Raw genomic sequence first — 26,982 nt, forward strand, 5'->3', positions numbered from 1 at the left:
GCATGCCCATATCAACAGTCCCTCTCCAGATTTCTTGTAGGTCCCTTTCAGGTGCTGGAAGGCCGCAATCAGGTCTCCCTGCAGCCTTCTCTTCTCCAGGCTGAACAACCCCAACTCTCTCAGCCTGTCCTCATAGGAGAGGTGCTCCAGCCCTCCGATCAGCTTTGTGGCCCTCCTCTGGACTCGCTCCAACAGCTCCCTGTCTCTCCTGTACTGGGGCCCCAGAGCTGGATGCAGTACTCCAGGTGGGGTCTCACAAGAGTGGAGTAGAAACTTTGAGAAACATTGTGTGTCTGTTTGAAGATGCTTCAAAGGGCAAAATGTTTCAAAAAAACTCTGGGCTATTTACTTGCAGAAATTTGGACCTTGTCTAATCTTCCAACCTGGTGCTCCAAAGTTGTGCTGCCGTCACGCATCACTCACTTTTAGGTTCTCCATGGCATAATGCAGAGAGATCTGTAGGCACTCAACGTTGGAGCACAATACCAATCTTGAACAAGTAAGTATTGTTCAAATGCCAGATGTATTAGCTTTGCCTCTCGTGTCTCTTAAAGACAATCCCATAGTTTTTAAATCAGAGCTAGCTTGCACAACACCAGGCTGGAGTGAAAACAACTTTCTCACAAGGAAAATAATTTTGGCCTTCTAAGGTATTAAGTTGTTACAGTGAATTTTCCGTACTCTTTCTATGTGTATCTGCAAAGGGGTTAACATTTCCTTCTGTGTTGATCTATATCCATCTATTAATTTATATTGTTCCCATCACTGTTTCATGGGAGCCTCACAACATCTCTAGGATATAGGGAGGTCTTATTCTAACGAATCTACAGAAAATGAGTATAAAACTAAAATACTCATCAGAAAGTCATCTATTGCCAAACAGTTCTAGAATTTGCACTGCAAAACAGAAACCTGACCTGTTGCATGTCCTGTGTGCTTACTTATGTTACTGATTCTAACTGTGGAAAGTAAAAGCCATGCAGTAGCATGATCTCCTGGGAAAAACACTGCTAATCATTCAAGAATCTTTCCCTGAAACCACAACCATTGTGATCAAGTGCCCAACTAACTGCAAAAGGCAGTGCATCTGCACTGCAGTTGAGATGCTCACCTGGTGTAAATTCATGGAGAGCTATTCAGACCTGAGCCCAAATTAAGACGAGCTTGAATTCAGTAAACCCAAATTCGGTTTTGTTCCTGTTCCAGGGATTTAATGTCATCTACTTGCTATTGTAAAACTAGAGTGTATTTTAAGTTTGCGCAATTATAAAAGGGAGGAAAGAGTGATGAAGAAAGACTATTCCAAAATGTTGTGTCATATTAGTAAGGGTCACAGAATAAGCTTCTTTCCTCTTCACTGGATGCTTCTCTTTTCCTATACCGTGCTCTGACAGGCTAGTACAGCCTTCAAATAACGACTCATTCTCTGTTCACCGCCACCCAACCACCACCACCTCCATGGGCTACACTCTCCAATATTGACTTGCCCCTCTGAGGTTTTGGCAGTTAAATTAGGAATATTCATTAATTTCCTCTGCAATTAGTGGTGAGACATGTGCTCCTCAGGTAATTCATATTTTAGATGGGCTGGATCATCTTCTGGAGAGGTCTTTCCCTCCAAACTCTAAGCAAACTGACAAAAAGTGCCTCATATGTACATAGATGTATAGGTTCAACACCACCACCACCACTTCATGCCTTTCTAAACCTCCATAGAGCCAGAAACAATGTAGCTCATACCATTTATGAAATTGATAACTGTTAAATTGTTTGCAGTTGTGTCCTTTTTATAGAGGGGCAGACTGTGAAGAGAAAGTAATCGGAGAGACAAGAGAACAATTGCTGTGTTTGAATCCTAATTTAGTTCTGGAATCTGTTACCTTCAAAGTGGAAGCTGGTGACATTCAAGGCAATTATCCCATCAACATATTATGCGCTCTGATTTTGACAGCAACATAATGATGGCATTGCATCTGCAGGGCTGGTCTCAGCTAGGATGACAGATGGCATCTCCATTTCACAGTGCTGTCCCCAAAGAGATTTAAAACCCAAATGAGTAGCTTTCAAAGAAGATAATGTTAAAGAATAAAAAGTGATGATTATTCATGCAATTTAGACAATGTTAATCTGCAGCTCATAGCAGTCAATATTCTCTGGAGCTCAATCTCAGTCCTTGAAATCCCTGAGCAACACCTTTATTTTAAAGATGAATAATGACTGTGAGAAGCACAAATATCAGTGCAGCAAATATGTTAAGGTATAAGACCAGCAAACTGAGATGTTTGCTCAGCCCGTTCTGCCTTCTGGAAATTCTGTACTTGCTGAAAGGATTTTAAAATCTGTAGGAGTGGTGTGAATTACCTGACCATAGAATTTCACACATGGAAAAATGGAGTATCTCCATCCTGTCTGAATACTAGCTATGCATGGCAATTTGATATGTAGGAATAACATCACAAAGATCCACAGAGACCCAACATTATACTCAACAATTACTGACGGAGTTGACAAAAGCAATATGAAGATCTTGCAAGGAATCTATATTCAAAGCAAGCAAGCCTAAGCATTCTGCCTGCTAATCCCATAGTACAAATCTGTGATGAAAGATTAATTTGAAAGCAAACATCTACTTTCCTGATTGTTTTGGTAAAAATTTAGAGGACTAGTTAAATTCTTACATGGGAAATATTTCTCAAATTGAACTAACTATTTCTGATGATACTGAGGTGTTTCACTGTGATACACAGCACTAACTTGACCAAACTCAGAATTAGAGTGGTCCAGGACACTGCCACGTTTTTGTGTGAAATCACCTAGACAGTTATCTGTGCACAGATTTGTGAGGGTAGAAATGGGACATGAATCCCTTTTTCTCTCACGTTTCAACAATCTACACTCATAAATAGTTCCTTTGTCTGGTGAGGACATTTTTAACATGTCTGTTGAAGAAACTACTCACCAGTGCGAATTCGGGAACCACAGACCATTCCCTAGAAAGTAAATAGCTCTCTCGGTGCTTTAGTTCATTTCTAAATTGTGAGAGAAGAAGATCTAAAAGCATCATAAGGCAGGAAAAATAAAGATAAATAAATACATTTCCAACTTTTTTCTGCTTATAAGATTCAATAATGTAGATAGTTTAAACTATATATTTTCTAAATAAGCAATAAAACATCAACCAAGAATCAAAATAGTCAGCATCTACCCAACACACCTTTAAAGGGTTGATACTTTGCATTTCTAATAATGCTCCTCTAATGCCTTGGGAAAAAAGCAAAGCATAAGAAAAACTAGTGTAGACATACATTTGAAAAATAATTATTAAAATTGTTTTTGTAAGTTTAAGAAATGCTTAACTCAATCTCATTGCTGTAGAGTAGCTACATCTTTCCTATCCATCCATTCCTCTGTACACTCAAGAGTCTCCAGGACTGAAATTGTCCCACTTTTGTTCAGTCATCTAAATGAGATATCTGAATTAGAAATAGAATCTGCTTTGATTCTCTTGACAGCTAGCGGTAAGAGATATGCCCTTCAGCTGATACTGGATTTCATTATTAAAAAGTTCCCTGAATTTAAAAATGTTTATCTCAACCCTGTCTAGTGTCATCTTCATTATGATGAAGAAGTAGCACTGATAATTTTAAGCTAATTCAAAACAACTTTAAAGCATGTAATCAATGGATTGTATGGACAAAATCATTCTGTCTTCCAGATCACCAAGTAGTGTTCAATGAATGCAGTTAATACCTCATTCTGTAATGAATTAGAGAACAATTATGGAAAGTTATCAAATGAGGCATCAGGGAAGGAATTATATTTTGAAGCAATCTTTTTCCTTGACTAAGGAAATACTTGTCACTAAGAACCTAAAAATCCACCTTAATTCATTCTTCACTTCACTGTCATTCTAGCTTATTCTTACAAAACCTCACGAAACACATTAACTTCTTCTGAATTCTTTGAGATGCTCTAGCAGCCTAGTAGTCAACCAGTGATGCTGAAGCGATTCAGTTGGAAGTAACAATAACCTGACGAAAATGTGTTTTCCACTGGACTTTCTAAAGGATATGGCTGGCTGCTTCAAACTGAAGGAGGTCAGTAAAGTAGCAGTGAGTAACTAATCAGACACTCATACACGAGTGGAGCTGAAAAGCGTCATAATGACTCCACAAGTAATTTGTTTTGATCTACAAGAATAAATTTTAAAAAATAATAATCTTATTGCCATTTCTTATGTAAGTCCTACATCTCACTGTATTTGACACTATATACTGAAGAAAAGCATGAGAAAATGTAACTGGGCTGTGTCCCTAGATTACTTAACCATTCTCTGCTGCAGTGGCAATGAAGGTTTGATTGCATTGATCCTGAGTCAGCTGGTGGGTCCCACAAGCCACGTAACGTCCAGTGAAAAGGCACAGGATACATGTCAGAGGAAGTGGATGGATGGATGGATGGATGGATGGATAGCACCTCTTGTGTGTGTATGCCTTTCCCATATTCCCAATGGCAGATGTTCCACTCAGAGTCCCAAATTCATCTTTTCCCTAGGATGAACATTCTGCATTTTTGGACCATAGTGGTAATTTTCCCCCCATCATACATACAATATGGTATGTGGAGCTACACAGCTGAGGTTTCACGTGCTTATTGCTTTCATTCATAAGCTCTAAGCATTATTACTGTAATTTATTTCAACCTCAGTAAAGATAAATAATAGGTACAAAAAAGGATTTGTGCAGCAGATCAGAGCAGACTATCATGATTCTTTCTTGCCTTAAAATCTGTGAAGAAGTAAATGTTTGGCTGGTTCCTTTTCTCTCTATTGGCCCCCAAATAATAATATAACAAGTACATTGAGAGTTACCAAGCTGTTTAGTTAGTTGAATAGTTTAACGATGTCCTTTCATCATTCATTACTGTGCTGCTACAAGGCATATGTAAAGGCACAGTAAACAAAGGAAAAAACCCCCCAGCTTAAATATGTCTGTACATGTACATATACACATTCTCCTCAGTATAGTCTCCGTTTTTCACACACAGCAAGACTCATTTAACTAGACCCTGAGTAATCACAGCGATCACAAAAAGCTTTATAGTTCTAGAAGGTGCTGGACTTTTTGCCACATTGTAGACTCCTTAGATTTATCTGTAACACAGACCATACAGTGAGTTTTGGCAAAGCAAATCAGGAATAGAAAAAGCAACTGTATTTCAGCTTTTCAGCCTTTAAGTAAAGCATAAGGAAGATGCAGAATCTACATGTTCCTACAAGAGTGACTTCCGTGCCACATTTGAAACCCAAGACTAATGGTGGCTAGATGCATAAGTGAACTCCTTAAAGTCAGATGATGTCTTTTAACATTAGATATATCAGCCAACTGGTCCAAAATTATGGGAGTATCCCTAGAAATACATAGTGCTCTAGTGTGAATAAAGACTGCACTGCAGAAGGAAATCTCCTAATTACCCCTTACTTACTGTGCTTTCGTTTCTGTCACTGTGCAGCGCCAGAGCATGTAAACTAGATTTATTTCAGATGAAACTAAACCAAAGCATATATTGTCATGACATGCTCAGTCAACAGGGCCATACTTGAATTAATCTGAAGTAAAATCTTTGAAATACACACAGTGTGGATGTCAGATCTATGGCATGAACTACTCCACAAATTCATTCTGATTTTGCCATAATACTTGCTACTGTTGATACAGCCACAGATCATCAGAGCCAAAAATCATCTAGGAGTTTCATGGACCGATTTATCCATCAGCCTAAGCAGTAATAGGTCAACTTATATTGTAAATTCTGTGGGGAGAGAAACAAATTTTTCTTCCATATTTTCTTGATGTTCAAGTCTATGAAAGGCTATAAGCCTTGATCAAATTGCAATGATGTACCAAGACAGCAAGGGTGCACAGCAATACTGTTCAATCTCCCCAAACAAAACACAAAACCACTTTCATGCCTTTCTTCAATGAGATTTTTTGAAAGGACTGAAAATATAAAATAAAAATGCTCTTACTTTCCCTGTTGTCCCTATTTCACTTTTTACTCTTTCTTTGAAGTAGAATTATCTAAAAAAGATAATGCTACTAGGCATCTTTGAGAGACAATCTATGAGAAGAAGATCAAGAGATCAAAAAAGATGGAGTTTTTACACTAGAATTACAGTCCTGTCAATTTCCACTTCCAGAAAAATACTAGAACAAATAAAAAGTCTGTAGTCATCTAGTGGATTACAAGATGATGAGCAGAAATTTTATATGAGTTTGTCAGGTACAATATCCCCATTCCTCCTGTGATAGGAAAAGCAATTTAACCCAAATATCTTGCCTTCTGTTAAGGCTCTTGACTGTTTCATGTTACTTTTGCAGAACAAAATAATGGATTAAAACAGAGGTTACAAAACTGGTTAAAAAAAAAAATCCTTACTTAGAATGATTACAGGTCATCATTACGCTAGAAATCCTTAAACCTGGCACTTCTCAGTATTTTTGTTTATAACTTGGATGATGAAAAAGAGACTATCCTTGTTAAAACTGAAGATGTTAAGCTGAGAATAACTATCAGGAACCTGAAAGACAGGCTTAGAAAATTATGTTCATAAACTGGAAAAATAAAAATTGTCTGAGGAAAAAAGAAAATATCTCTATATCATTAAAGTTATAGAGCCTATTGTACTAGAGAGAAAATAGTCAGGTAAACACTGCCAGGTGACAGTTTTTCAGAGAAAAGGACTATGTTGCTTTGAATTGGAAGCCGAGCAAGAACTGAGCAATAATATGTTGCAAAATATGCAAACGCATGAAAGGCAAGTGTGTATATATATATATATATATATACACACACACACACCCCCCCATAGGGCCTGCACAAACCTTTAAGTCACCAGAGACTTAGCAAGGCCTCTGCTGGAATATCATGCCAAGTTTTGGCCAAGCAGAAAGTGAGCTAGAAAATGGTAACTGAAAACAACAACTTGAACTACAGCAAGTTCCCATTTGTTCAAAATTCAGAATGGAGATGGGAAAGGAGTGGAGAGGCCATGAAGATGTGTTTTCAATGTGTTTCTATATGACTTTTATAAAGAGGAGCGGCATAGTCTGTTCTCCATGCTGTTGGGGAAATGCACAAGGGAATACACAGATTTGCTGTCAGGAAAATAAGGATAAGGATAAGGATAAGGATAAGGATAAGGATAAGGATAAGGATAAGGATAAGGATAAGGATAAGGATGGAAAATAATTGAATTCTTGGGGAGTTTCAGGATCTTTAAGCATCACAGATCTTTAAGATGGGTTGGACACCCCCTGTCAAATATGATACAGCTGATACTACACAAATGAGGTAGTAAGCAGAGTATATAGTCTCACTCCATTCCTTCTAGATTTATGTTTCTATGATTGATTTTGAGATTATTCTAAATTAATAATGGTAATATAATTTTTTTCATCCAAAATCTATAACCAAGAGTTACAGATCAGAAGTACCTGCTCAAAAGTTTGGACGGTTTAGGAGAGCACCTGCACTACAATTTTCTCCCTCAAATGAGCCAAGATATTCAAAAGACTTTAAAGTTCATGAGATTTAGGCACTTTACTGTCAAATGTCCTGAAATATCTTCGAAGATTCCCTTTTATGTTACTAGTCAGCAGGAATTAAAAGCATACATGAGCTCTCCAAAACTGTTGTGAACCAAAGATGCATGCATTAATGGAATAATGCATAATCCTATTTGGAATCATCTTTGCTGTCTTAGTGAGATAAATAGTAGATGTTTAAACTATTTGTCATTATTATATTTCTTGGTTTTCCTTATTACTTGACTGTTACTGTAAAATAAGCACTGAACTTGAATTTTATTGATCTAAAAGCCATCTAGGATAGTAAAACACAGTCATTTGTAATTAGCATTCATTCGAGGAAGTCCTTTTACCATAACCATTCTGTAACTCTAAACTTGATTTTTCAATACAGTCTTTTAACTTTTCTTCTAATTCTTGCCAAAATTTTTTGGAAAATGTCAAATTTATTTGACTTGTGTTTAAGTTATCTCAACTTTTTTATTTATTTTATTTTTCCAAATCTACAAGTGCCCAGTATTGGGTTTTTACCTTAAAAAATACTGGGTTTAGGACAAGCAACAGCTTGATACTGTCCTGGTACTTTAAAATACCATCTGATTTGGATCAGCAGTGACAATCAAAACTATTAGATAATCCCAAAACACTGACAAATCCTGTATTTTTTGTACTATCTGTGCATATATTGCTTTTAATATTTAAACACCATTTTTTTCTGGATGTTGAAGTAAACACAATGTTTGTGAATTCAGTGGGACTGCACAAGGTTCTACTTGTATCTTACTAGGCAGTCTGTCCTCTCCAAGTCAATTACATTTAATTGACACTTTACACTACTGGCACCAATAATAATGAATGCAAATCATGAGGAAAATTCTCAGTCAGTCAGAGAGTGGAGAAACTCTGCTTCTGAGTGAGCATATAAAGATTCTGCTTAAAATCTCTACCCTTCTGAAGTCAATGGAAAATCTTTAGCAGGTTTCAATGGGACCTGGATTAGCCCTCCTTTTTTAGGTGCTCAAAATTATGTTCTGAGTTCAGCTGTCCTGAACATATCTTTTCCTCAGCAATTGTGGAAAGAGAAACAGATTTTTTACTTTCCTATTTTTAATGAACAGAAACCTAAATATAGACATCTGCCACTGGTAAAGTTATATTCTGCTGAATCTTATCATTCACACACTAAAAAAATATTTCATTGGAACTGTATTTAGAAATAATCTCCCATAGTTATAAGATCACTTTGCCAAGCTTTAGCTCAGAGCTAGTGCACACAACTGAGTTATACCTCCTTGGAATAAAAGATTTATAATGGACATGGCAATGAAACCTTAAACTACACTATCTGCGTGCAACTGTATTGCTATAATATGACTTTATTTGATTTTCTTGAGAGCTATAATAAGATTAAGGCATAATCATAAATTCCCCTGTGACAAAAGATAAACTACTTCTCATTAATGTCTCAGAAACCAGACCAATTTTTGGATATTAAATAGCCATTTACAGCAGCAACAGGTATATTATTGTTCCAATAACACAATGTCAATGACACTTTGATTTTCAGAGACACACACTGTAGTGGTCTCCAGAGAACCCTGATTAAACTCCTGGCCCAGACAATAGGGAATAACAAGGATTAACCAATTGCTTGAGGGTTATCTTATGGATTTTGTTCTGGTTTGCATTGATTTATATAAACCCTTCCAATAGGCTTATTGGCATCTGTTAAGCAGGTCCCAAAGCTACATGGTTTGAATGAGGACTTTTCTTTTTGGTTGTTATTCTAACATTCAGAGCAAGGTAATAGTGCTTCAGAAGTCTTTTGCAGCACCTTTCAATAAATTAAGTCAATCCTTACTAATGCATTAAGTGTTTGTGTATGCATAGTATCTTTATAATTAGATTAGATGAAAGGTATATAGCTTGGCAGTATTACTGAATGTGTCATTCCAATTTACCCTCTTCAAGTTGTTAGGATGATTTTTTATGTTTAGATATTCCTATTAAAATTCCCTATCCAGACAGTGGTGCTATTGAGTGTAAACATGATAAAAACATGCATTAAGAGTCAGTCCATGAACCAAATGTCTTATAACCTAAATATTTAGGAAGACAGAGAACAGTACAGAAGAATTTCTACCCAATCTTGAGAATAAAGATCACAGAAATCAGCAGGGAAAGTGAGTTAGAAGTATTTGATACAACTTCAGCTCTGACATTATTATGGTAATTTTCATCCAAAACAACTTGCCAATGATCATATAGGAAGCTTAAGAAAAACACTGGAATTAACTGCAAATTTCTTCTATCTCTGGGAAGCACTGTAATGACAAGAATACCCTCCCCTTTCCTCTCTCATAAGACAGCATCAACTGTCTAGCTGAATAAGACCCCAAGAAATATGTATGACTGTAGGGGATCACATTAAAATTTCAGTCGTACAAAGTCATGGATAAGTCCAATGTGATGAATTCTTTTCCTAGATAAGACCTTGAAATAATGCTATGGATTTTATTTAGACAACATTGACAAAATTCTTTTAGACCAAGTGTACGTTTAGGGTTGATGTCATTATTATTTCAAGAAAAGGCATGGACACTGAATTCAGAGGTCACATGGCCATCTTTATAAAGATGAAACTACTGAGTATGAAGAGTTTAAACTTCTAGAGAAATAAACTCCTATATTTGGAGAAATGTTTGGAGATATTCTGCTCAAAGGCTATTCTTTATCACTGTGGGTGAGTTTCTTTCTAAAGGAGACATCTAAGAACACTTAAGTTACTAAAGGTGTCTTCTGCATTAGTATTTGGCTGAAAGTGAGTGGAATTTCATCCTCTTTAGCTGGTTTGTGGTGCTCTGTCTACAGAGAACTTATGGCAGCTAGAGATTGCTGAGACAGTAAATGAGGTCCACTACCTTGCATATGTCTGTAAAGCAAGTAGTAAAGAGCATATGGGGAAAAGGTGGCACCAGTCTGGGCTTTGCACGGGAATTGGCATAGCAAGTGTGACAGAGTTAGCAGTGGTATCAGTGTGAGTTCTGCCTCCATTGTGTTATGCCTCATCGCACTAATTCAAAAATGGACCTGCAGAAAGGCAACTCTGAAATGACAACATCACAGTCTTTACATGTTCAGAGAATATTACATACATTAACTTGGTTATAAACAGTAGAGATCTGACTTTATAATTTCAAACATGAAGTCACTCTTCTCCAAAGCAGTCCGTATCTAAAATAAATAGAAAGCACTTTTAAATCTCATTTCAGGGTGAAACTGGTCAGATGTCTCAACCTTAAAAAACAAAAAAGTGTCTTGATGTAATCAAAATAGCTACTGAGACTAGTAATGGGTAATTCTCCTGCTAACAAAGAGGACATGTTTTCATAACATTGAACTTGAGTGCAAATTATGCTCTTACTTCTTAAGTGGGATTAATTTCTGAAGTCAGATAGGAGCTATCTTTAAAAATCAATGATATAATGAGATCCACACAGGCAATTCTGCAACCTCTGTAAGCCACCTGTTCCGGTGCTTGACCACGCACACAGGTTTTTTTTTTTCCCTTAGGTTTAAATGGAATTTCTTGCAATTCAATCTGTGCACATTGCCTCTTGTCCATCCACTGGACAACACTGAAAAGAATCTGCCTTTGTCTTCTTTACTCCCTCCAACCAGTTATCAATCCACATTGGTAGGATCCTCCCTGAGCCTTCTCCTCATATGACAGGTCTCTCGGCCTTTCCTCATATGACAGGTGCTTCAGTCCCTTAACCACCTTCATGGCCCTTCAGTTAACTTGTTCCATTAAGCCTGTCTCTCTTGTACTGGGAAGCCCACAACGAGACATAGTGCTCCACATGTGGTCTCACCAGTGCTGAGAAGAGGGGAAGAATAATCTCCCTTGACCTGCTAGCAATACTTTTCCTAATGCAGCCCAGGAGGCTATTGGCATTCCTTGCTCCAAAGGTATACTGCTGGATGATGTAAGGCTGCCTTCCAGCTGGTAAGCCCACAGTATGCACCAGTGTCTGTGGGATTATTCCTCCCAAGATGCAGGACTTTGAATTTCCCTTTCTTGAACTTCATGAGATTCCTGTTGGGCCATTACTTCAGCCTGTTGCGGTTCCTCTGGATGGCAACACAAGCAACTGGTGTATCATAGTGAAATCTGGTGTACCCCCCCCCCAGTTTGATACAATCTAAAAATTGTTCACGGTGCTGTATGTCCCATCAACCGGGTCATTAAGGAAAATGTTAAAACAGTATTGGCCCCATAATCATCCCTGGGGTACACTACTATTGACTGGCCTCCATTTGTGTGGTGGGTTGACCCTGGCTGGAGGCCAGATGCCCTCTATCATAGAATCATAGAATCATAGAATCATAGAATGGTTTGGTTTGGAAGGGACTTTAAAGATCATCTAGTTCCAAACCCCCCTGCTAAGGGCAGGGACACCCTCCACTAGACCACGTTGCCCAAAGCCCCATCCAACGTGGCCTTGAACACTTCCAGGGATGGGGCATCCACAACCTCTCTGGGCAACCTGGTCCAGTACCTCACCACTCTAACAGTAAAGAATTTCTTTCTAACATCTAATCTAAATCGACCCTCCTTCAGCTTAAACCCATTACCCCTTGTCCTGTCACTACACTCCCTCATAAACATTCCCTCACCATCTTTCCTGTAGGCCCCCTTCAGGTACTGGTAAGCCACAATTAGATCTCCCCGGAGCCGCCTTTTCTCCAGGCTGAACAACCCCAACTCTCTCAGCCTGTCCTCATAGGAGAGGTGCCCCAGCCCTCCGATCCACTTCGTGGCCCTCCTCTGGACTCTCTCCAACAGCTCCCTGTCTATCCTGTACTGGGGCCCCAGAGCTGGATGCAGTACTCCAGGTGGGGTCTCACAAGAGTGGTGCAGAGGGGCAGGATCACCTCCCTCGACCTGCTGGTCACACCTCTTTTGATGCAGCCCAGGACACGGTTGGCTTTCTGGGCTGCAAGCGCACACTGCCGGCTCATGTTGAGCTTCTCATCAATCAATACCCCCAAGTCCTTCTCCTCGGGGCTGCTTTCAATCCATTCCTCGCCCAGCCTATAGCTGTGCTTGGGATTGCGCTGACCCACGTGCAGGACCTTGCACTTGGCCTTGTTGAACTTCATGCGGTTCGCACGGGCCCACCTCTCCAGCCTATCACCCCCCCCTTAACTAGACAGGGGAGAAAAAGTATAACAAAAGGCTTGTGGGTTGAGATAAGGACAGGAAGAGATCACTCACCAATTATTGCTGTGAGCAAAACAGACTCAACTTAGAGAGGAAATTCATCTAATTTATTACCACACAAAACAGAGTAGAGCAATGAGAAATAAAACCAAATCTTAAAACATCTCCCCCCACCCCTCCCATCTTCCCGGGCTTAACTCCACGGCCGGCTTCAACCTCCTCCCCCTTCGGCAGCACAGGGGGACGGGGAATGGGGATTGTGGTCAGTTGATCACATGTTGTTTCTGCTGCTTCTTCATCCTCGGGGGAGGACTCCTCTCATTGTTCCTCTGCTCTGACATGGCGTCCCTCTCATGGGAGACAGTCCTCCACGAACTTCTCCAACATGAGTCCCTCCCACGGGCTACAGTCCTTCACAAACTGCTCCAGCGTGGGTCTCTCCCATAGGGTGCAGACCTTCAGGAATGGACTGCTCCAGCGTGGGTCCCCCACGGGGTCACAAGTCCTGCCAGCAAACCTGCTCTGGTGTGGGCTCCTCTCTCCACGGATCCACAGGTCCTGCCAGGAGCTTGCTCCAGCGTGGGCTTCCCACAGGGCCACAGCCTCCTTCAGGTGCCTCCACCTGCTCCAGCATGGGGTCCTCCACAGGCTGCAGGTGGAATCGCTACACCCCCTCATCCTTCCTCCATGGGCTGCAGGGGGACAGCCTGCCTCACCATGGTCTTCACCACGGGCTGCAGGGGGATCTCTGCTCTGGCACCTGGAGCACCTCCTCCCCCTCCTTCTGCACTGACCTTGGTGTCCGCAGAGTTTCTTACATCTTCTCGCTCTTCTCTCCCTGGCTGCAAAAGGTCTCTCTAACTTGTTTTTTTCCCTTCTTAAATATGTTATCACAGAGGCACTGATTTGTTCAACCTTGGCCAGTGGCGGGTCTGTCTTGGAGTCGGCTGGCATTGACTCTATCAGACACAGGGGAAGCTTCTAGCAGCTTCTTGCAGAAGCCACCCCTGTAGCCCCCACCCTGCTACCAAACCCTTGCCACACAAACCCAATACAATTTGCTTTCTTCAAGTCCTTAGAAATCTTCCCATATCACCATGACTTTTCAAAGATAATTGGCAATGACATTGGCCAGCTCCCACCATACTTGTGGGTACATCCTATTAGGTCCGAAACATCCACTTTGTTTAAATGTTCCCTAACCTAATTGTCCTCTGCCAAGCTAAGTTCTTGCTCTGGGCTTTCCCACTGTTGCAGGGGCCTACTATTCCTGAAGACAAATCCTGCTTGTAGAGTCTGAAGCAAAGGTGGCATTGAGTACCTCAGCCTTTTCCACACACTTTGTCACCAGGTTCCCCACTGAGGTCAGCGAAGGACACAGTGTACTTGTAGAAGCCTATCTTGTGGTACTTCCTGTTCCTTTCCAGATTCAGTTTCAGAAGGGCTTTGGCTTTCTTAACCCCATCTCTGCACAGTTGAATGATGTTTCTATATTTCTTCTCTCCACAGTTACCTGAAGCAGCTTTGACCTCCCATGTGTTTCTTCTTTAGTCTCAGTTTAGTTAGACGCTACTTGTTCATCTATGCAGGCCTCTTGCCACCCTCGTGCATGGTTAGACAGTTTTTTAGCTTGGCAGATGCAATCCTTTAAAACTTACCAGCTCTCCTGGACTCCTTTCTTCTCCAGGGCTGTCTTCCATGGCATTGTTCTAAGCAGGTCTCTGAACAGACCAAAGTCTTCTCTCCTAAAGTCAAAGCTTGTATGACCCTGCTTTTTCCCTCAGCCCCTCATCTCCAGATCCTGAACTCCACTCCTGAACTCATGGTCTCTGCAGCAAGGCTGCCATCAGCCTTCACATCCCTGGGAGTTCTTCTTTTTTTGTAAAAATAAGGTCCATCACAGCATCTCCTATCATCAGCTCCTTGGTCACCTGTGTCACAAAGTTATCAGCAATGCACTCCAGAAAAATCCTGAGCTGCTCACGGTCTCTGTGTTGCCCTTCCATGAGATACCACTTGCCTTTTTCTCCATGAGGGGAAGTGATCTGACTCTTTCTCCTCAAAACTTTTGTGGAACTTGAAGGAATTTCATTATCTTGGAGGTGTTTTTCACATCCTTCAAATTTTGTTTAAACTGTCCAAAGGGTTCATATTTTTAGGGAGCAATTAAGAGGGTGACAAAAGACTTAACTTCCTTTCCTTAGGAGACTAGATGGAAAATGCAGGAAGCTTCAGTTTTGCTCAAACATGGTCATTTGACCATCTCAAAATATGGTCACATGTATTAAGAGGTTCATCAGTCAGAATAGCATCTTTATTGTTGATTCTATACCTATTAAAAGGGGTCATTCTGCCCTTATGCAGACCATCAAAGCTTCTTCAGATTCTGGTTTGCAATCTCAGACCCAGGGAAGCAGCCAGGAAGGCATTAGCTTCTTTCAGCATTTCCTTCAAGCAAGAATAAGGGAAAACCTCACTGAAGTAGCATCAATATACTCTGACGAGGTTAAAGGTACAGAGTATATATCAGTCCTTTAGCTCCTGCTAATATCTACCAACACATAGTAGTCCAGTTGGCTACTGTTGATAACAGCATCTTAAAAAATATTTCTATTTGTTGTAGAAGCTGAAGGCTATTTCTCTGAACTGTCATTGTTTTTTACATCTGAAAACTACTATGGTTTTACTGATGGGAGAATCCTACTTGCTAACATACACTAAAAAAAAAGGAGATAAACAAGAGTCAAAGCCAGGATATACTCATACACCTGCCAAAGGCAATGAACTTATCTATGGGCCATCAAACAGTTACCGTCACAGAATCCTGTTTTTCAGAAATTGGGATCTTGTTTCAAAACAGCAAAAAATTTGTTCAGTACCAAAGACTGAATCTATAGCAAAGACAGACTAATTATTCAGCTGAGTAAGCAGAACACATGGTACTGACAAGAATTACATTCTACACTTGACATTTTCTTTTATAATGTTTGCATGAAACAAAAGATGTTTGCATGGGCTGAAATCCCAGACCATTCTTGTTTCATTTGAATCAGTGGGACCCACAAGAATACCTGAGTGTGTTTCCAAATTGGGAACTTTCTATCAATCATGTCTACTCCTAAGGTCCCTGACAAAGGGAATATGAGAGAAGGCTTCTGTAACACAAATATTGAAAAAATGTCAGGCACATAATAAATAGTTGGAGAATTATAAAACTTCAAGGCATCAGATTATTTGTTGTGAACAGTGGTATACCATATTAACATTTACAAAGAATTTTCCCTCACATATATCTCAGATCTAATACCATCTTATTTTAAGCAACAGCGCAGCTTTTCACAGTGTAATAAACATGGGAAGCACACAGTGTTTCTTCAGACTCTCACACCTCTTGTTCCCAGCTTATCCACTAATACAGTAAGCCTTGTTTAAGGATGACCAGAATTGCAATTACAGAGAAAACTGTGATATAAAAAGCAGACTAAAGAACATATCAGTTCATCTGGATGTACTGCAAAAGTACAAGAAAAACACGTTTTATGAAACACAATTGAAATATATATTTACATTTGCAACCTGAATTCTTCTTTAACATTGTTATTGTACTATTCCACTTCCATGTTTACTGAAAAAATCGTGATATTCCTTACGATAGGCAAAGGATACATTTTTAAACTTCTTTTTAATTGCCGAGAAAAAGCAGCTTTGGCTTTGATAGATGTAGATTCCCCGCTGTTTGCCTTACCCTGAGAAACATATTTGAAATAAAATCACATTCTGCTGTACAAGGCACATCACTCACATTCTTTTTATGCACGCTGCTAGAAAATGTTTTCTGTAGATCTATCATGATTTTGGTTCAAAGCCATTGTTTCTCTTCAACTCTCACTTAGAGAATATTATTTATAAAGTAGTCTACTAAGCAGTTCACTTTAGTTCATTTATCTAAAGCAAAAAAAATAATTAAATGACTCCTACATCCAGCTGCATGAACTAAACTATTTTGATTAAAAATGCATTCTAATAAAATGTTTACCAGGATCTCTTCAGAGTTTTCAAGCAGGCTTTCAAAGCAATGGTGTGTGAGACTTGATTAAATGCCTCTTATGTGCTATATATCCATAGTATTAAGGTCAATTGAATTCTCCTCAGCAAAAGCTGGCAACTCAGATGAAATTCAGTGGGATTTAAGCAACAGCTACTTAGGCATTGAAAGCTTACCAAATTCTGCTGGCTTTTTCCCCCACTGCAGGGATGTGTATATAGCAAGACACAGTAAACAACCTGAACCAAAATCACCAAGCTTAATAGGCTTTAAACAGAAGGAGATGAATGTGCCACCCCTATTGCCAAACATTAGTTAGACTGAGATAAGCAATTAAACTGAACTACATGTTAGCACCCACAAGATGCAATGCAAACCAATGCAGAAATATTAATTCAAGTTAAAAAAACATTATGCTACATTAACTCTGCAACGATCCTAGCCTAACAAGCCTTGTCTCTGAGCAATTTGAGCTAGCTTTTACAGCCCCATGCCATTAGCACCTTTTTTCTGCTCCGGATTGGACACCTCACACTCAGGAAGGTCCTGTACTGCTTGAACCCACCACCTGTTAGTGGTCTGTCAGCTGTCAGCTGTCTTCGCTGTTCATTAAACACATCCAAAGCTTAGTACTTCTCCTCCAAGGAAGGATTAGAAACAACAGCCTGATGCAAAAGTCCCTTTAAATGGCAAAGATCAGATCCAGGTCAATAATGGCATCTTTACATGATGAATACTCCTTTCAGCTTCGAAGGAAATGTCGGCAGAAGGGGTTGCCCAAGTTTTTCACCATTATTTTCAGCAATGTTTTAAGGCTGAGAGTAACAGTAGAAGTGAATTAAGAATCCACACTGACATCTTGTGGACACAGAACTAGCAAAGTATTTCTAAGCACTTAAACCGTGTTGTGCGTTGTTTAGTCAAAGAGCAAAACTTCAATAGTACAGGGAAAGGGAGACGATTTTCTGAGACCTGTTAAACTGGACACTTTATGGCATGTACCAAGCCTGTACAGAATGGTGTTTCATGCATAAATATGAGAATCTGGATCTTCACAAAAAGATGTATGAAAATTCATTTTATATGAATATATATAATGCCCCAAATTAAAATCAGAACAAAGTAAATTAAAAAACCCAACCACCCTGCATTTACATTATTATTTTAGAATACAGGCAGTGATTTAGCTTGGAACTTAAAATCTTTAATTACTTACAAGCAAAACAGGAAACCCACTGATGTTAACATATGTATTAATGCGCAGTTTTCTGTTGTGCAAACATTTGCAGAATAGCAGCCAAATCCCACTGGTATGAATCAGGCCTATTGTTAAATTAGTAAGTTGTTATATTCCACCAACTTTCTCAGAAAAAAAACACAGAAATCTCTGAATTGTCTTGGGAAAAGCAAAAATTCTTCTCAACAGAAAGCAGAATTACAAATTTTATTTAAATAAATATTCACAGGAACTGTTCCACAGAGAGAAGAGGAAAATGTCTTACTTTCTGCCTTTGGAAGGAACAACATAAGGGGAAATGTTTTTAATCTCAGCCTTAGGGAAAAGCAATGGTAATTCTCCCCTGTTTCTTCCAGCACTTCTCAATGCAGCTTATTTTAGACAAGGTGTACAGACTACAGAGATGAGAAGGAAGCTTAAGCACTATTTTTTGCAGGACGTGCCCTGAGAGCATTGCCTTAGAGAATTATTAACACAGATGCCAGAATGAAGCTGCTAACAGGAGGAAAACACACATTGATAGAGAACATGCCTCTAAGATAATTTTTAAGTTACTCAATACTGAGTCCAAGAAGCCCTCTAATACAGCTCAGCTTCATAAGAATTGGCTCATTTGATAACTGTAGATGCAGAAATATTCTGAAGTATTCATTTTATGAAGGAGAACATTCCAGTCAGTCACAAATTTTCCAGCATCACCAAAGGCTTCACTCCAAATGTAAGCATTTAATTAACTTTCCACAACCCATTTTGGAAACTGCATGGTTCCAGTACTATTCATCTGTATCCCAAAAGATTGCTTTCACCCAGGAGATCTGTATCAAATATAGGACTTGCTTTTTCCTTTTAAAGACATTTGCTTTTTACCTTGGCATTGCCCAGGGGATCCAAGACAAAAGTGGATCACTGTCTGTTTGCACCATATTTAGACTTCTCAGTTTCCTGTAGCATTCAGAAAAGATCCCTCCTATAATCTGCCTTTGATGTATAATTTCTAGAATTTTGGGAAAAGCTTCTCTCGAACTTTTCTGTGGAGATCACATGCGGCCAGAGACAGGATTTAAGATGGTAGATCTGTCAGAGGCTTAGCTGATAAATCAGGCTCACTATCTCAGGCTTTACCCAATCACCACATTTGGTATCTGGAGTCTCCAACTACAATTCTTTTGAAGTCTGATCTCTCTTATTCTCCTCCTCTGGCACATTTCAAGTGTGGCTATTGTTTCGTATTGTTTGATTTTAAGCATTCTGTAGCTGTGCTATATCAGAACATGAATACAAGATGTTCTATGGATCCTTCTTGATTAAAGCTCTATTGCACAATTCCCAGTGGCTGACCAGAGCTGGACTGCAGGTCCCTGTCAGTTCCTTGTGCCTGTATTGATAAGAATCTTAGCTCTTCTCTCAGTTAGTGTCAGTTCATTTGGCATTTGTATGTGTAGCTCCTGCTGCAAAAAACAATAGTCACAAAAAGGAATAAGTACTTGGGGATTTCAGCCTGTCAACAGTGAAGAATGAGAAAGGCATGGCAGCATTTAGCCTCAGATTATTGATTAGCTCACGGGGAAATCAAATTTTATGATATTAAACACAGCAAACATTCACTCCACTGGGGAAAAATAATGTAGCACTTGTCTTCCACATACAGCAATTACAGCTGACAAGGATCTTCATTCTGCGTCATATGAAAGGACAGATTTAGCTTGTGTGTATAACAAACCACAAATGAGTAACAACGAAGGTCTTTTATTTATAAATGGATGAAATCACATTTCCTATTTATAGCTGTACAAAGAAAAATAAGGGAACTAAGTTCTGCTCAGAGTGATGGTTCTCTACATTTAAAAGTGCAACAGAATAAATTTGGCTTCAGCTTATCTCAGTTTTTAATAACTTAATTTGTAGCCCATGCTACAAATAATTAATCTTTGGTCTAAACAGTTTTATATACAATAGTTTGGGCAAAAATATGAAGAGATTCCATGACAGTTGAGTAAACAACAGTGAATTTTAATATATTCCACAGATTGTTATGCAAGTTACAGTAAAGGTCTTTTCAAAGAACCAGAAAGCTAGCAGATTTACACAGCAACATATGGTTCCAGCATCACATTTTCAGAGATGAAATGCAAATCTGTGATATAAGCTAGCCTAACACTAAAGGACAAGTCTCCATCTTCTTTGACAAGCAATGCATTCAGTTAAATACTGCCTACAAAATCAGACAGCAAATGTATACTGAATGCATGGGAAAATCTAAGTCCAAATAGTGAAAAATTTCCAGATATCCAAGTAAACACAAGTGAGCATATGAAAACTAATGATGATACAGCTCATCTCAAAACACATAATAGACATCAAGCAAAAAACCCAAAAATCAACCCAAAACCAAAACAAACACGTAAGAAAACACCTACAAACTAAGGAAAAAATATATCTGAGATATTATTGCCTTCCAGAAACTTTCAACAAATTCAGATCGATTTGGCAGAGAGGAACCAAACGAAATTCAGCAAGGGCAAGTGTAGGGTCCTGCACCTAGGGAGGAATAACCCCATTTACCAGTACGGGTTAGAGGCTGTGGAGTCTCCTTCTCTGGAGATATTCAAAACCTGCCTGGACATGATCCTGCACAACTAGATGATCTCCAGAGGTCCCTTGCAACACCTACCATTCTGCGATTCTGTGATTCTGTGAATCTTGAACAGAGGATCTGTGAGAAGCAGTTAAGAGAAAACTTGGCATTTAATAGTATGATTGGTAGAAAAAGCACTATTTTTCAAAACATTGTTATGCATTGGTCAGGAAAAGAAAACTTGTACCCTATTTTTTTCCTTTTTTTTAAAAAAAAAAGAAATTTGATAGAATTGAAATTCAAAATCACAACATGATGCAAGTCAGTCTCTCCTTTAAATGTCTTAAAAGAGGAAAGGGTATCTTACAATAATTCCAATGTGGTTTTATAGCTCATTAAAAGCTTACAGGGAACAGCAGAGGCTCATTAGACCATAAAATAACGTGTCAGCTTCCTTTAGAAAAATCTACTTCTTAAATCTTTCCTTTTCTACATCATTATGCAAAATTTCACTTCAGTTATTTAAGATAGTGAGAAGCCCTGATTGAGATCTTAATAAAGGTAATGGGGTCTTTTTTCTTTCAGTCTAATTCTAATATTTTGTATTTGTGACATATGCTCAGCTAAATTAAAGTCTCTCAGGAATGAAACAGATATTTGCTACTGAAATATCAGGTTCATTCTCCCAGGAAGAAACATTAAATCTTACATGAAAACATAAGCACTATGAATTTTATTCTGTTGCCCATGTTTAAACTACATTATTAGCTTATTATTGCTGAAATTCTCACTTCAAGTTAATCAGATGTTTAAGAACTGTAGAAGCTGAACCTACAAGGCAGATTCTTTGTTCAAACAAGTGATCAGCAGAGCACATGGGACAAATATTAATTGAAACACCTTTGCAGCCTGTGAAATCATCCTGGGATAGATGTGGGCTGGTGTCAATCGATTATTTCCAAAGGCATATGTGCCAAGTAGCTTTAATATTAATTTATGAATACTGAAGCCTTGGACAGTGAAGAGAAAAAGACTTTTAACTAGAATTTTTACATCCTTATGTCTTTCTGAGGCAAAGAGAAGACGAGCAATCTTACGGACTCCCTTGCCAGCTCAGAGCACAGAGGCTGGGTTTGGAGATGTGGATTCAGCTCCAAATCACCACACTGTATCTGGGTGAGTTTTACAGCAGTCACGCAAAGGGACAGTCTTCCAGCTGGGCCTCCCTGGAGTGGCACTGTACCTCTTTTTTGGCACAGATCTTCAGAACTGCCAGGCCCTGCCTGATTGCTCTCTCTTCCCATAAACACTTTCCATTCCAACTCTGGAAATCTGTCTGACTCTCTCTGAGATAAGCCTTTTCTCTGACTTTCTCCCAGCTATCTGATTCCCTTCATAAGATCAGAAATTAAGCTCTTCTCATGCTAGTGTAACTAGCAGGAAGAATGCAGCTCTATGCCCTTCTCATAACTGGAAACAGCCCTTCTTATCCTGGACCCATTAATTTTATTCTTTCACATCGATAATTTACTATAGCGACTGAAAAACAGCTAGGAAAAGGATTTGGGCTCTAGATCCACATAAACTCCTGAAACAAGATTTTGCCAGACATCAGAGTCTTCACTGCAGGAGTATGATCCAAAACATATTCAGCCAGCAGCCGTGTAACACTCAGTAGGCGCCTCCTCCTCCCCACCTCCACTAAGAAAAGCAGGTATTAAGCATTTGTTTCAGAGTATAGCTTAGTAACTCAGGAAGAAATTACTGAGCACAGGTTGTCTTTGCAGAGTCCCTCTGCCAGAGGCTTCCAACACAAGTCTTGAATCAATGATTGTACAGACACCCTCTGAAGGAAGACAGAAAATTCCAAGAGGAAGCAGAAATCTCCTTAAATGTTTTCAAATTTAAAAAGTAACCCAACTATTATTTTTTAAAGCAGTCAGTCAAACATTTATGATGATTATTTTGGAAACATGCATTGCAGTATGCATGTGACATTAGCAACCTCAGGGGACCACCCAATATAAAATCTGTATGTTCTCATTGCTTAAATGGAATATTCTTCCACCAGCATGTAGGGAGCCTAGACACCTAGATCTAGGAGATGGCTTCTAACCTCAGAGCCAGCTACCTAATTTGCTCTCACATGCAGCCTTTATTATATTTTGCCCTTCACCCTCAGTTGTACCTTCTTCCTCTGACAAGAGGAAATTTTATCTTCTTGCATATATTTGCTACAAGTAGGGGGAAGAGAGATCTTGGCAAAAGGAAAGCTTATCAAGGCTATTTAACTGATGTCCTGTCCTTTATGAATGAAATTAGCTGTGGCAAATGTGGGTGCTCAAGTCTCTGAGATAGTTTCCAGACGAAATAATTTTACGGCCAAAGTTATTTTTGTACATTAATTTGTGTACCTGTTGAAAACCTCATAAGCCCAGACATACTCCCTGTAACAGCCCAGACATATTCTTTTTAATAGATATTACAAAATAGTTTTGATTTCTCTAAAAAAAAAAAAATCACCTCCTGACATCAAACTTGGTATGATCTTGATCTTTGAAAATGCACTTAAAACTGCAGTCATAATCATTTAAGATTTACATAATAAGCACTAAAATGAGGAAAATATTTTCATAGCATCACTCAAAAAAATTTGCCTTGAGGCCATTTTATAATTTAAGGATATTTCGTAATTTCCAAACAAACACTCTACCTTCTAAACTAGAATCAAGGCTGAGAACATGTGTCAATAATAAAGAGGTTGAAAATAACTACAGGAAAATTTTAACTTATCTGAAAATGGAGAACCTAGGAAACTGCAAATTATTTGGAAGGTGCCATTGCTTATGATAATGCTGCCTCATGGCCAGAGTGCCGCAGTGGATGCCAAGGTAATCACCTCATTTTCAGCTATTTTGCAATAGCAAAAGTACTCTCAGACTCTCATGTGCATGGTAAAAGCAGGCATAAAATCAGAATCCACTTTATGATTTTCATCATTGCATGCATTTCATTTGAAGAACCATAGGTCTTAACATAGAAATGGATGTACCTAGGCCTAGAAAACAGAAAGCTATAGATCATAAAATACAGACCCCATACCACAATCCATGCTGCTCAGAGGACTTCTGCAGAACCACATTTTTCCCTATATCTGTACTCCTTGCCTTGCTCCTGTGACATTTCCTTCTCTTTGAGCTTGTGACCAGTCTTCTCAGAGTCACCACTTGCCTGGAGACGCAGGGTCCCAGTTTGACTTTAATCAGTGGGAGTTTTGTCAACAGTTTCAGTTTCGATAGAGGGCTATGTTCCTAGACTTTATCTAATATTCAGACACCTTTAAAGGATCTCGGAGGCTTTATCTTTTAATCTAAGTACAATTTGCCATTCACAGGCACTTGGCCTTCCACCATTACCATCCACTTACTCATTACCTTGCAGCACTCAATATTTTACCTCTTCAAGTGAAATATTTTATCTGTGAACAAGGAGGCTTAAATTAATCTGATTTTACTTTACATTTCAACAGAATAGGACTGTAAGCATGACCACTTATAAGGTCCAACTAAGACTGCATCAAAATGCTGACCTAGAGGTGGTAACTAGCCAATATAAGCCAGTTACTTAAACCACTCTAAAATGATCACTAATATTCACCTGACTATGCCTTTATTAACATTCATGAAATGTGCACACTTATGAAATGAGGCTTTTGTACCTTCAGGTTACTAAATTATCTCTATGCACAAAATATTGCCTCAGTGTTAAAGCTGAATAAATTAAAAAATGAGGGGAGAGTATAAGTAAATCTAGGAAAAATTCAAATATGATGTATGTCCCATGGCAGGTTAAGCAAGAGGATGATTACAAAAAAGTTAGCATTTTGGCAGGTAAATTACTCAATTCTGCAGGGAATAGAAAAAACCACAAACACACACCCCCCCCCCCCCTTACTGATTTAATTATGTTATTTCAATTAAGCACTACACATTTCATTAAAATAAATGGGAAAAGGAACAACTCTATACTAGGACAGAGGGAGAAGGGAGGGGTGGTATTCAAGATGCACACAATCTAGTTTATGTCAGCCTTGTAATTTAATGTAAACAGACTTTGACAACTGCCCAACACAAAGCATAGGAAACTCCAACACTTAGCTTTGCTTTTGGCTTGCAAAAGGAATACATAAATGAAATCACACACAATGGAAAGTATTCTTTGTAATGTAAGGAGCTGCATTGCCTACTGACCATTACCTACCATATGTTTACACTCCCTGGGGCCTCAGACTCCTGAAGGCTGTTTTTCCCTGTAAAGACTAAGGCAAAGAAGGCATCCAATACTTCAGCTTTTTCCATGTCCTGTGTAACTAGGTCCCCTCTCTTATTGAGCAATAGGCCCCCATTTTCCCTAGTTTTCTTTTTGTCACTCCTGTACAGAAGCCCTCCTTACCGTCCTTGACATCTGTGGCCACATTCAATTCCATTTGGGCTAAAGCCCAATTCCATTTGGGCTAAAGCATCCCTAGCTTCATCCCTGGATGCTTGGACAATGTTTCTGTATTCCTTCCAGACTACCCATCCTTGCCCCCACCCTCTGTGTGCTTCCTTTTTGTGTTTGGGTTTCACCAGGAGTGACTTTTTCATCCATGCAGACCTTCTGGCTTTTTTTGCCTGACTTCATATTCATTGGGATGGAGCTCTCTTGAGCTTGGAGGTGGTGATCCTTGAATATTAACTAGCTTTCTTGGGCCCCTCTTCCTTCCAGGACCTTATCCCATGGGACTCTTCCAAGCAGGTCTTTGAAAAGGCCAAAGCCGCCTCTCCTGAAGTCCAGGGTTATGAGCTTGCTTTTCACCCTCCTTCCTGGCCTCAAGATCCTGAACTCCAACATCTCATGGTCACTGCAGCCAAGGCTGCCTTTGATCTTCATGTCCTCAGTGAGCTGCTCCTTGCTGTTGAATATGACGTCCAGCAAAGCACCATTCCTCATTGGCTCCTCTATCAATTGGAAGAGAAAGTTATCATCAACACACTTCAGGAATCTCCTGGATTGCTTATGTCTTGCTGTGTTGTCCCTCCAGAAGGTATCAGGATGGTAGAAGTCCCCCATGAGAACAAAGGCCCATGAACATGAGGCTGCTCCTATTGGTATGTAGAGGACCTCATCCACTTTCTGGTTAGGTGGCCTGCAGTAGACACACACTTTAATGTCACCTTTGCCTGTGCTCTCCTAACACATAAGCTCTTTGTTGGCTCCTCATCCATTCCCCGGCAGAGCCCTATGCGCTCCAGTTGCTCTCTCATATAAAGGGCACCTGGCCCCCACTACTCCATCTTCCCATCCTGTCCTTCAGGAGTCTGTATCCCCCCTGTATCCCACTCCACCAGTACTGTTGTGGTTTACCCAGCAGGCAGATAAAACACCCATCCAGTGGGATGGGGGAGAGAATCGAAAGAAAGTACCACTCATGAGTTGAGAGAAAAACAGTTTAACTGGACAGAAAAGGAAGATGATGATGATGATGATGATGATGATGATAATCATATCATCATAATACACAAAGTGATATACAACTGATGCTCAGCACAATTGCTCACCACCTGCTGATCAATGCCCAGCTAGTTCCCAAGCCATGGCGCCTCCTGGCCAACTCCCACCAGTCTATATATTGAGCATGACATCATATGGTATGGAATATACCTTTGCCCAGTTTGGGTCAGCTGTCCTGGCTGTGTCCCCTCCCAACTTCTTGGGCGCTCTCCATCTTCTTGTTGGCAGGCCAGTATAAGAAGCTGAAAAGTCCTTGACCACTTGGCAACAACTAAAAACATCAGCGTGTTATTAATATTATTCTCATCCTAAATCCAAAACACAGCACAGTACCAGCTACTAGGAAGAAAATGAACTCTATCCCAGTCAAAAAAGTCACTTTTAAGAGGCATCCCAGCATGTTGAGGGCCTGGAGAGGGTTTGGGGATTTCTCCATAATGGTGGAAGGTTAGGTGCACCAGTTTCTTTGCTTGTAGGCACATCTGGCTCCCCTTCAACTTTGAGAGTAGTTAAAACTATTTTGCAGTTGTAAGTCCATAGGTGGGGCAGGATCCTTCCTCTTGGTGCCAGAAGTTATCAGCTTCCATCCTTTCCTTTCTCCAGAGGTTTTGCTTGCTTTGATGGTGAGGGTAAACACTGCCTGCTTCTCACTATTCAAATATACTTGAATTGGCATTAAACTAATTTTCCTCAGATCAAGTCTGTTTTTTCCCATGATGGTAACTGGTAACTAATCTCTGCCTTTAGCTCGACCCA

General features: G+C 39.5%; 2 long non-coding RNA genes across 2 annotated transcripts in view; one reads left to right on the plus strand and one right to left on the minus strand.

Annotated features, from left to right (window-relative positions):
- Positions 1 to 13,408, plus strand: part of LOC142600490 (uncharacterized) — a 78,141-nt gene extending 64,733 nt beyond the window's left edge. Inside the window, exon 3 of the long non-coding RNA XR_012833995.1 lies at positions 13,295 to 13,408. This is a non-coding gene — a long non-coding RNA (uncharacterized LOC142600490). The remainder of the gene's footprint in view (positions 1 to 13,294) is intronic.
- LOC142600491 (uncharacterized) overlaps positions 1 to 26,982 on the minus strand; it is a 482,402-nt gene that overhangs the window by 99,296 nt on the left and 356,124 nt on the right. The window lies entirely within an intron of this gene.

Source organism: Balearica regulorum, chromosome 2 (assembly GCF_011004875.1).
Source record: "Balearica regulorum gibbericeps isolate bBalReg1 chromosome 2, bBalReg1.pri, whole genome shotgun sequence".
Classification (NCBI taxonomy): domain Eukaryota; kingdom Metazoa; phylum Chordata; class Aves; order Gruiformes; family Gruidae; genus Balearica; species Balearica regulorum.